The sequence below is a fragment of the Mesocricetus auratus genome, unplaced genomic scaffold (genome assembly GCF_017639785.1).
Source record: "Mesocricetus auratus isolate SY011 unplaced genomic scaffold, BCM_Maur_2.0 Super-Scaffold_100013, whole genome shotgun sequence".
NCBI classification, from domain to species: domain Eukaryota; kingdom Metazoa; phylum Chordata; class Mammalia; order Rodentia; family Cricetidae; genus Mesocricetus; species Mesocricetus auratus.
The window spans coordinates 44670471-44682380 of record NW_024429196.1 but is presented as its reverse complement, the minus strand read 5'-3'; the positions used below and the strand labels follow the sequence as shown (position 1 = coordinate 44682380).

Sequence of the window (11910 nt, the reverse complement as noted above, 5' to 3'; positions counted from 1 at the left end):
GGAGATGGAACGAATTCCTAGAAATTTTCTATTTTTATTGAACGTCTGCAACCGCGACAAAACAGGCTGCATTCATCCTGCTGATTTACAATATCTCCTTCGTGATGAAAAGAAAACAGTTGTTTAACTTACAGCCGAACAAACAGTGAGTGAAAATAAAAAGAAGAATAGTATGTGTTGCTGAACTTCGTGTTTGTTAAAACCAAACCAAAACAACGAAAGCCCACCAAGTAGTTGATCACACCGGTGCATGCAGAGAAAGCACTGTCTAAAAGGCCGCAAGCTGCTAGCGCTGGCTGTCTGGGCTAAGGCGATGAAACCATGATTTACCTCGCGACCCGCACAGGGGGCGCTGTGGAGCCAGCAGTGTTTCGGGGTTGGGACACTCGTAGCCGGCAAGGCGCGTGGCCAAACGTTTGCTGCGGTAAAGGGGAATCTCCGGTGACCCGACCTCCAGTACCCGCAGCTCAGTTTTCCTCTCGGTCCGCGGTTGCCTCTTTGGGCAGGCAGCACGGCAGAGCAAATTTCCCGTCCTCAAAACCATAGCCGTGCTTCCGCTTCTATCGTCAATGTCGGCTGACTTATTAGTAGAAAGTTTTCATAGTCAATTTTTAAAATATGTGGTTCGATATTTCTTAAGTATGTGCTTAAAACAGCACATACTTTCTGTAACTAAAAAAAATAGTAGTTGAGAAAAATATTGCTGTGTCAGAAGTGGGATTCGAACCCACGCCTCCATACGGAGACCAGAACCCCCAACCAGGGAAGCTAAGCTTGAGTCTGGCGCCTTAGACCACTCGGCCATCCTGACACACGGCAGGCCAGGGCAGATATTTTCCTGATATAGAGAATAGCCCATCACCACATCTGACGTAGCAACGTTGGGATTTGTTGGTGTTAACCGTGACCTGTAAACTGAAAAAGAAAAAATATTTTGCCGATGAAAAAGAAAGGAAAAGTCCGTGTATAAATGTAGCTGCTTTAAAGATAGACCTTTGTTCTCTATCCGTCTCATCCGCCAAATGTTTGAGGAAGGAAGGAAGGAAAACGGTCAGCAGACGCAGCTTCTGCTGCTTAGTTGCTTCCGGCCTCAGAACTGCACTCCAGAGGCCAGGGACGCTCTACTGAATGCCACTGGGGTTAGCACAGCATTGAACCTTCAGTATTTGAACTATGGTGCTTTAAGTAGTGTGTTTGGGAGCTAAATTCAGGGAGGAGGCATACAGAATTGCAAATTTTAATTAACTTTGATAGAATTTTGTGTTTGTTTTTATTAGCACAAAGACTACTTTTTTTCTGCAAAGATTAAGTTTTTTTCTCTGCACTAAGAGAATACTTTGGGGTCAATATTGCCTTCTCTTAGATTTCCAGATTCTTGCTTTCACAATCTATTTTTAATGGTTAAAAAAATAATCGGGAGTATAGTGAACAAGGAGCCTCCCTCCAACATACAGGATGGTTCTGTTGTAGTTTCTTTCATAAGCCATTGTTTTTTGGGAAGGAAGTTATAGGGGAAATGACACCCAACACGGCATCATTGTAATGAATGATTATAACTAAGGCACCTTTACAATTTTTCCCAATTTTAAAGTCCATATGAATTGCAGAAAATGGAAATAAGTCAAAGCTGAAAATTGCCCACAATCTCATGTCTCAGCTGTAACTGCTGCTGACATTTCCCATAATTACACTAATCCTTGCAAAACAAAACCCCCAAACAGTCATTTGTAGGGCCCACCTTGTCCATTTGCTTTTCAAAGTAACACAATACAAACACAAATACATTCTAAGTCAGTGGTTCTCAACACCTTTGGCAAATCTATCTCCAAAAATTTTTACAATTCTTAACAGTAGCAAAATTACAGTTATGAAGTAGCAACAAAAATAATTTTAAGGTTGGGACCACCATAACATGCCACAGCCCACCGGGCGTTGGTGGCGCACGCCTTTAATCCCAGCACTCGGGAGGCAGAGGCAGGCGGATCTCTGTGAGTTCGAGGCCAGCCTGGTCTACAAAGTGAGTTCCAGGACAGCATCCAAAGCCACAGAGAAACCCTGTCTCGAAAAACCAAAAACAAAACAAAACATGCCACAGCATTAAGAAGGTTGAGAACCACTGCTCTAAGTGTCAAATATCCTTTTGCACAGATTTTAGCAACTGAAGGTATTCCACGATGTGGGATCTCTCTTCTCAACTCCATGGGCTCTAGGCATGAAAGTAGTGCACATACATACATGCAGGTAAAACACTCATACACATAACAAAATAAAATTAAAACAAAAGAACACACACATCATCATCATCTTTGTGTAAATCTTTTGTGGTGGTTTGAATGAGAATAGCCCCTATAGGCTCATATGGTTGAACATTTGGTCTTCAGCTGCTTGAGCTGTCTGGAAGAATTAGGAGCCTTGCTGGAAGAGATGTGTTACTGGGGATGGGATGGAAGTTTCAAAAGCGTCTCTCTCTCTCTCTCTCTCTCTCTCTCTCTCTCTCTCTCTCTCTCTCTCTCTCTCTCTCTCTCCCTCCCTCCTTGTCTGTCTGTCTGTCTCCAAACTGCAGTTGAGGATGTAAGCTCCTACATACTATTGTAGTGCCTGCCTTTTCCCATGCTCCGGGGCCATGAGATCATGGACTCTCTTTAGAAACATAAGCCCCAATAAATATTTTCTTTTATAAGTTGCCCGGGTGTCATGGTGCTTTGTTACAGCATTAGAAACATAACTGAGACAGTTTTCAACCACTCACCGTTTCTTTAAAATTTTAACAGGGAAATCACCAGATCAAAGTTTATTAATACTGACCAAAAATGTAACTTAGATAGTCTAAACCTGACCAAGAAAGGATGCTAGGATTAAACAAGAAATTTGAAAGAAAAAAAAAAAAAAGAAGTCATACTAGAGAGAAAAATTAAAACATTTTAAGAAACTGGATTTCTAGCCAGGTGTTGATGGTGCACGCCTTTAACCCCAGCACTCTTGAGGCAGAGGCAGGTGGATCTCTGTGAGTTCTAGGCCAGCCTGATCTACAGAACTAGTTCCAGAACAGCCTCCAAAACAATACAGAGAAACCCTGTCTCAAAAAACAAAAAACAAACAAACAAACAAAAAACTGGATTTTTAAAATAGATTTATAGTCGGGCGTTGGTGGTGCACGCCTTTAATCCCAGCACTCGGGAGGCAGAGGCAGGCGGATCTCTGTGAGTTCGAGACCAGCCTGGACTACCAAGCGAGTTCCAGGACAGTCTCCAAAGCCACAGAGAAACCCTGTCTGGAAAAACAAACAAACAAAAAAAAAAACCAAAAAAAAAATAGACTTATAAGGTTTAGCCTTTATATTGGATTTTTGTACTTCCTCAGTAAATCACTTTCTAAGCTTTTATTTCTAAGAATCGTATTTATTCATGTGTACAGGTGTTTTGCCTGCGTGTATATGTTGCTGCTGGAGGCCACAGCAGGTTTGATCTCCGAAACGGGAGGTAGACAGTTGTGAGGCGCCATGTGAGCACCTCGAATCCAACCCCAGGGCCTCTGAAACTTTCCAGGTGCTCTTAACCACAGAGCCACCTCTCCAGCCCCTTACTACATTTTTTAATGAAAGTTCGTCTTTCCTCACTAATTTGGAAGACTCACTTTATGAAAAGCAAACCCTTGTGATACAGCTTCTCTACTTGTCAAGAGCCCAAGTAGAAATCCTTATCTCTTATTAACAAAAGATATTAACCGATATTAACAAGGGAATTCCATCAAGTCCCTTTGAACCATCAGCGTCCTTCCACCCGGTGAACAATGAGCTGTATGATCAACAAGGATTTTGTTAATCTTTTCTTTTCCCTTCCCTTCTCTCCTCCTTCCCCTTTCTACCCCTCATCTTCCCCTCTCTCCTCTCTTGGCTGGCCTCCAACTCAGAGATCTGCCTGCCAAGTACTGGGTTTAGACATGTGTGCCACCACTACCTGGCTAAAATCGTATGTTTTAATTAGCTTATAAAGTAACATAAGGTTTTTCATAAATCCTTAGTTTGGTTTAACGTATTCCCATACTTTCTTCTCCCCTCTCCCCTCTCCCCATCCCCAGAAATCCTACATTAATTTTTGTTTGTTTTCTTTTTTTTCTAGACAGGGTTTCTCTGTATTGTTTTGGAGCGTGTCCCAGAACTCGCTCGGTAGACCAGGCTGGTCTCGAACTCATAGAGATTCGCTTCCCTCTGCCTCCTGCTGGGATTAAAGGCGTGTGTCACCAACAGCTGGTGCTACATTAATTTTTTTAGATTTGTTTTGGGGGGTTGGAGAGCCGGCTCAGGGGCTAAGAGCACTGGTTGCTCTTCCAGACAGACACCCATATGGTTGGTGGCTCACAACCATCTACAATAGGATTTGATGCCTTCTTCTGGCATCCAGGTTTACATGCAGAACACTCATTCATAAAATTTAAGAACAGATTTGTTTTTTGTTTCTGTATATCTGTAGTGAGTGTATGGCATGTGTGTATGGGTGCTCATGGAGGCCAGAAGGCTGGAGTTACAGGTATTTCAAAGCTGATAAGGGTGCTGGAAGCTGAACTTGGGTTCTTTGCAAGAGCAGCAAATGGTCTTAATGACTGAGTCATCTCTGCAGCTCCCAAGCCTACATTTTAATGAAAGCATCTTACAACAGGGAATCTGAAAAGTCTGAATGATTACTGGAAGAAGTGGTGGGGACCCCCACCCCCCAAAAAGCAAGCTGACAGGTGACTGTGCCAGTTAAAACAGCAAGAGCAGGGACACACTTGTACTCTCTTAGGTAGGAGGATCAGGAATTCATTCTCAATCTGGGCTACACAGGCAGTTCAACGTCAGCTTATATATGTTGAGACTGTGTTTTAGAAAACCAAAACAACAAAACCCCAAAGCCTTATCACATAGTAATTATGGGGGCTGAACCCAAGTTCTTGCACAGGTAAACAAGGACTCAGCACAGGACCCAGCCCTGAGACCTTTATTAAGAAGTTCAGAAAGTACCTGATTTCCCAAACTCTGTCCAGAATTTACTTTTGAGTAATATGAAAAGATTGAAATTAAGATGAAGTGAAATTCAAACTAGGATTCAATACGAATTGGTAACTGTTGAGGTTGAGAGGCCCTAGGTTTGATTTCTAGTATTAGATAGATGATGGTGATATGTAAGTAGGTAGGTAGATGATAGTGATAGATGGTAGATGATGGTGACAGACAGACAGACAGATTGCTTTCACTTCCCGATATTATTGTCTTCTGGTATCACAAACCTTGAACTGAATTTATAGATCACATCTCATACATATTCTGCATATAAGGGTACCTGATGCAAACACCTTCAAATGTCCTACTACATTTCAAACTTTGAATACAAAATTAACCCCACAAAGAAGGCAGACCTAAGTCAATTTATGCTTCTCTTCAGTACAGGAAGGGAGATGTGAAGCATGTGATGTTTGGTTTTAATTGGCAGCTTTGCAAAACCTAGAATCACCCAGAAAGAGGGTCTCAGTAAGAAATTGGATTGGGTTGGCTGTGAAGGACTTTTCTTTCTCATTGTGTGTGGGGTTTTGCCTGCATGTATGTCTGTGTCATACGTATGTGCCTGGTGCCCAAGGGCACTGGATCCTCTTGAACTGAAGTTATGTGGTTATGAGCTGAAGTGGGCATAGAGTTCTCTTTCCAGCCCTAGGGAGAAACTTTGATTGTGTTGAGCCGGGAAGATGCATCCTGGATGTGGGTAGCACCTTCTCATTGACTGGGCCCTGGACTGAGTGAAAAAGGAAGAGAGCCAGCTGAGTGCTGGCGGGCGTGATGCATCTTCTTTTCTCTTGCCTGTAGATGTGACCAGCTGCTTCAAGTTCCTGCCACCCAGACGACCCTATGATGACCTGTAACTGGGAATTGGGAGCAAAGATAAATTCTTTATCCCCAGTCACTTTTGTCAGGATATTTTTTATCATGGAAATTAAGTGAAAGTAAAGCAGGGCAATTCTGTGTTCACACACCTTGAAATATAAATGTAACAACCCAGTAGAGTCAATTCTTCAGTAATATAGTCCTACCAGTTTGTATTTCTCATTATTTTTCAGAGACTTCATACAGGAGGAAGTTTTGGGTTAGACAAGGGACAAGGATTTAGTAATTTAATTTAATCACAAAACACTTTATAGCTGGAATTAGGTATGGGTACCAGTCTCATGGCCTCAGGAGAAAGAACACAATGACTATGCATTAGCTCAGTGGTGAGGTCTAGCTTTGCACGATTAAGGTTCTGGGTGTGACAGTAGGAGGATGGAGGGTACCGGAAGGATATACAAGAGAAGTGGAGACCTAGCATTTCAGCTTCCATTAGTTACCATAATGCACACAAAGGTCACCTACAGTGATGCTTCATTTATCCCCAATTCTTTAATTGTGCTCACTTTTTAATCCCTGACTCTTGATTGATTTTAACTTTTTCAAGAACAGAAGTTGTGTTATCTTGTGTTTCCCCAGGAGTCAGGTTCAGATGCAGCACCCAAAACTAGATATGTATTTGAGTCAGAGTTATTGTCTTTCATGGAAGAAGAAAAGCACCATCCTTGGCACACAAGGAACCATTTAAGATTTTTATTGGTGGGGGGGGGACAGAAAGGGAAGTAATTTTTCCATATACATCCTTTGATCTGGACTTGTGATAAACGGTAGTAACAAATAACTTCATTAGCCATGTGACAGATGCTTGTCCTTAATTTTTTAGTGTCTTTAAACAGTTGGAAAGTATTATACAGATCCTCAATTCCAATGTACTTGGTGGAAGGCAGAGGCCATGTTTACTTTACCTTTATTCTCTGAGCATCTCTTCTAGGCCTCCCTTTCCTCCTGGAGGTTATGTACCAGGAAAAAAGGAGTGGCCAAAAGCATGTATAGACAATTTCCTGTGGCAATAAAAGAAGTAAGAGTTTCTAAACACTAACGTATAATTAACTAGATGCTCCAAGGACCAGGAGTCTAGAGAACCTTACTGACCCTCATGTCTGCCATTAGAGCTCATATTCCAATCCAGTGAATGAAAACGCTACTTACCTTTCTGCACATGAACAAATTCAGAATTAGCTTCAGGTTCATTTAGATTTTTAAGAAACTTTGTGTTTGAGGGCTTTGCATGCATATATGTATGTGCACTACATCTGTGCCTGACACCCGTGAAAGTGAGAAAATTGCATTGGATCCCATGGAACTGGGGTACAAAGATCCAAATCAGGGTCCTCTGCAAGAGCAACAAGTGCTCTTAACTGTTGTGCCTTCTCTCCAACCCAGTTTTAGTCATTTAATCCCATTCAAAATGGCAAGACTTTTTATTTATTTGATTTTTTGAGACACAGTTTCTCTGTGGCTTTGGAGGCTGTCCTGGAACTAGCTCTTGTAGACCAGACTGGCCTTGAACTCACAGATCCGCCTGCCTCTGCCTCCCGAGTGCTGGGATTAAAGGCGTATGCCACCACTGCCTGGTGGCACGATTTTTTTAAAAGTTAAAATCTTAAATACTCATGAGCTCATCACCACAAAAAACAATGACCAATAACATCACTCTTGGCTGCCTCCTCTTGCTCATCTCCCCACATACTCAAGTAACGGTGATCTTTGCTCATAAACTTAACATGACTGATACTTTTTTCACTCAACATTAAACTCTACCTTTAACATTCAAAAATACATTTATTTGTGCAAATGGACACACATCCCTCACGTACCACATGGTACTTGTAGAGGTCAGAGGGCAACTTCAGTGAGTTATTTTCTTCTACAAATGCAGCTTGTCCTTTACCTACTGGGTCATCTTGCTAGCCCTAAACAAAATTTAAATTCAGTATTACTTACTGAGTCTGCACGCCAATGCTGGATGTGTGGAATCAATTCTCTCAAGTGGGTTCCAAACTTCGTGGAACTTCATGTGAGTTTCTGGGGTCACATTTAGGTTGCCAGGTTTGCTCACCCAGTGTCTTTTTCTTGAGCCATCTTACTGGCTTATGTTCACCTCTACATGTTTTTTTACCCAAATCAGGAACTTTAGTAAGCACAGGGCTACTCGTCTGCTTCAGTTTTGCTTCTAGTAAAAGTACAGTGAGAAGCTGCAACTACTGTATCAGGTCAACTGGACCCCAAGTAGACCCTGTGTGAGATCCTGTCTGCCTGAGATTACTAATGAAAAAGGACAAACTGCTGCAGAAAGACATTGGACTACAGAGAAAACTTCTGAACTGAACCAACCGGTGTATTTTAAGGATGACCTCAGTCTGGAAACCAGGATATGTGTTATGTTAGGGAAGGGGTTTTGCCTTTGTTTCCACAGGAGAAGAAAAACTTTGGATTCCATAGAAATTAATCAAGATTCGATCTGAACAGAGGACGCCTCAGGAGGAGGAAAGATGACAGCTTATCTACAAGGTCATATTCTACCATGGGTAAGGTGACCTCATAAAAGGAAAGAGAAGTGCTTTGTTTTTTGTCTTCACAGGAAAGCTCAGCGAAAAATAGTGGATATTATTTTCTCAGATTCATCTTCTGCAGCACATGGCGACATCATCCACAAGCTTGGCCTGGTTATTTTATATTTGGAAGCATGTTTTAAGCTCTCCAATCTATTCCATTCAGGGCTGCATTACTTTAGAAACAAAAACAAAAGCAAACAAAAACCCAAAACAACAAAAACACACATTCAGATGGGCATATGGCTTCTATCTGTTAATTCTAGCACCCAAAAGACCAAGGCAGAAAGATCACACCAAGAGATGACAGTGTGGATTCAAAGAGATCCTGTGTCTCAAAAACAAAAATCCACAACAACAGTAATAATCAGATAAACATACTCAGGCCTGGAAACTATATTCTCCCAGTGAAATTACAGGACTGGACAATACAAAGGCTATGCCATGGATATACACATTATCTTCTCATTATTACAAACAGTGACACGGCACTGAGAAACTAGTTGTATAAACTACTTGGAAACTACCATGTAGGAAGGGATTATAGGCCCATATTGGAAAATCAATAGCCCTTACCACCACTTTTCACCCAAGACCCAAAAAAGAACAGCAATGTAAACATAGTCACTTTATTTTTAAACAGTAATGTCAGTACACAGTCCAAGAATGGAATTGTGTGAGGGAAATTTTGAATGCTTGTGAGAAAATGCCAAGAAAACAAGACATGAGTCTTATGACCTGTTTCTTAAAAATATGGATTTGTTCTTGGAATGTGATTTCACACTCCCCCCCCAGGTGTAACAGATAGTTTATTCATTACAACTGGATATTGTTATTTATGTCTGTGGAAAAATGTTTTTGCCACATTCAGTTTACTCAGGTCAGTCTTAACCCTCAGAGTATAAATGGTCTGATGCTCTGAATAAAGCATGTCACTCTAGTGCACCTCATTGTTAGGCTCCATTCTCCCAGCTCCAAGCCCCAGTTAGATTGGTAAACACAATGGGGCATATAACCAAAGGAGAGCAGGACTAAGAACCACAGTAGGGTAGTTCAAAGTGGCCTTAGCCTCTGACTCCAAAGACTGGATGCAGTTGCCTCAAATAAGCACACATAAGGAAACACATTGCACGCCCATTCCAAAGGGATGCAACGAAGCTCCTCAGTCCTTCCAGAAACTGAGTTTGATGGCTACCAGTCCACAAGCATTCCAAAGATATTCTTGGAAATGCACAGACCTTCCAACAGTATGCAGGGAGCAAACAAAGCTTCTGGAAAGTGACTGAGGAAGAGACACTGGTTAAAACATATGTCACTATACAGATGGGGTAATTTCTTACCATTAGTGTAAAATAATTGTACCGGAAACATAAGCTGTATTAATGGGGTTAGTAAAATAACTGGCAATCAGGGTAGAGTTACTGTTCCATGAAAGAAAAGCTAGGAGAAAGGGAGCTCTTTCAACAGTCTGTGGTTCCATCCTGGTTTCTCAGACGGGAGACATGGTTCAAAAGTAGTGTGTCTTAGTTTGTTCTATACTCCTATGATAAAACACTGACCAAAAGCATCTTAGGCAGGAATGAGTTTATTTGGCTTACACGTCTACATTACAGTCCATCACTGAATGATGTCAAGGCAGGAAGGAGCTCAGGGCTAGAACCTGGAGGTAGGAACAAAGGAGAACCACAGAAGACCACAGTCCACAGCTTATTGGATTGCTTTTTTTAAAAAAAAGATTTATTTATTTATTATGTATACAGTGTTCTGTCTGCATATATGCCTGCAGGCCAGAAGAGGGCACCAGATCTCATTATAGATGGAGTGACCATGTGGTTGCTAGGAATTGAACTCAGGACCCCTGGAAGAGCAGTCAGTGCTCTTAAATAACCATCTTTCCAGCCCACCTTTTTTTTTTTTTTAACAGCTTAGGACCACCTGACTAGGGGCAGCACTGCTTAATGAGCTTGTCCTTCCTCTTATCAATCATTAATTAAGAAAATGCCCTGCCAGGCAGTGGTGGTGCATGCCTTTAATCCCAGCACTCGGGAGGCAGAGGCAGTGAATCTCTGTGAGTTTGGGGCCAGTTTGGTCTACAAGAGCTGGTTCCAAGACAGTCTCCAAAGACACAGAGAAACCCTGTCTCGACATATCAAAAAAAGAAAATGCCTATCAGACTTATCTACAGGCCAGTCTGATGGGGACATTTTCTCAGAGGTTCCTTCTTCCCAGACGATTTTAGCCAGATTCTGCTGGCAGCTGCACTCATGCACATGTACACGTACACATACCCACACAAATAGTAATAAAAATTATCTTAAAGTTATAGTCTTTAAAAAATTCAAACACTTTAAAACTTCAAGTTCTCTTTAAAATGTTCAAAATCTCATTAAGTGGATTCCCGTAAAATCAAAATACAAGTTACATACTTTCTTATTCCAAGAGAATATAACCAGGGCACAGTTACGAACAAATCAAAGCAAAACCAAACTCAAATAGTTAAATAACTGAATGCCCAGCATTTGGGACTCATGATCGTCTGGGCTCCAGAGGCTTACATAGCTTCACCGCTCCAGCTCTGTTGTATACAGCACAAACTCGTTTATAGGCTCACACCAGCTCCACTCCACATCTGCTGTCGTACCTGATGAAATCCTACAGTCCTGTTATCTCCAACATGCCGGAGGCTCCACTGCAACTGGCTTCACCAACAGCTTCTCTTGGGCTCTCTTCAGGGACTATGATCCCACTAGAGGATGCCAAACCTCAGCTTCTCTCCATGACCCCTTTAATCTTGTTGTTCATGCAGCCAAACCAAGTACCACATGGGAGATGCTTACACATTACCAAGTTTTGCTACTAGCTTGAGTGCAGGGCTGGAAGACAGGTTCTGTGAGCTGACCCTGAGGAAATACTTCCCAGAAGGTTTCACCTCGACAAGGCTGATCGTCAGCCCCGGCTAACCAGCATCGACTGTCCCAGTAAAGCAAAGGTTTCACTTCGGTGGTTCTGGTCTCTTGTTATTCACAGTCAATTCCTCAGCCCCAGCTGTCCAGAAATCACATATTCGTAATTCAAATATATTTCACAAACAACCCCAATACTTTTTGATTCCCTCTGAATCTTCGCAAGTCTGGTCTCTATCATTTGTATTTCTCTCAACACTCTTAAAAACTCCCACAGCCCGTTATACTTTTTATATTCAATGGCTTTTTCAAACCAAAGTTCCAAACACTTCCATAATCCTTCTTACAACAAGGCCAGGTCTATCACAGCAATAGCTCACAATCCTGATACCAATTTCTGTCTTAGCTCTTAGCTTCTCTGTTGCTGTGATAAACAATGATCAAAAGCACCTTGGGGAGAAAATGGTTTATTTGGCTTACACTTCTACATCACAGTCCATCATTGAGAAAAGCCAGGACAGGAACCTCAAAAGTGGTTCTC

General features: G+C 41.8%; 1 non-coding gene across 1 annotated transcript; it reads right to left on the bottom strand.

Moving 5' to 3' along the window:
- Positions 1 to 706: 706 nt before the first annotated feature.
- On the bottom strand, positions 707 to 811 carry Trnal-caa. Its single transcript has 2 exons — positions 774 to 811; positions 707 to 752 (listed from the first exon to the last, which is right to left on the bottom strand). It is a non-coding gene; the product is annotated as a tRNA-Leu (tRNA).
- Between the last annotated feature and the right edge of the window lie 11099 nt (positions 812 to 11910).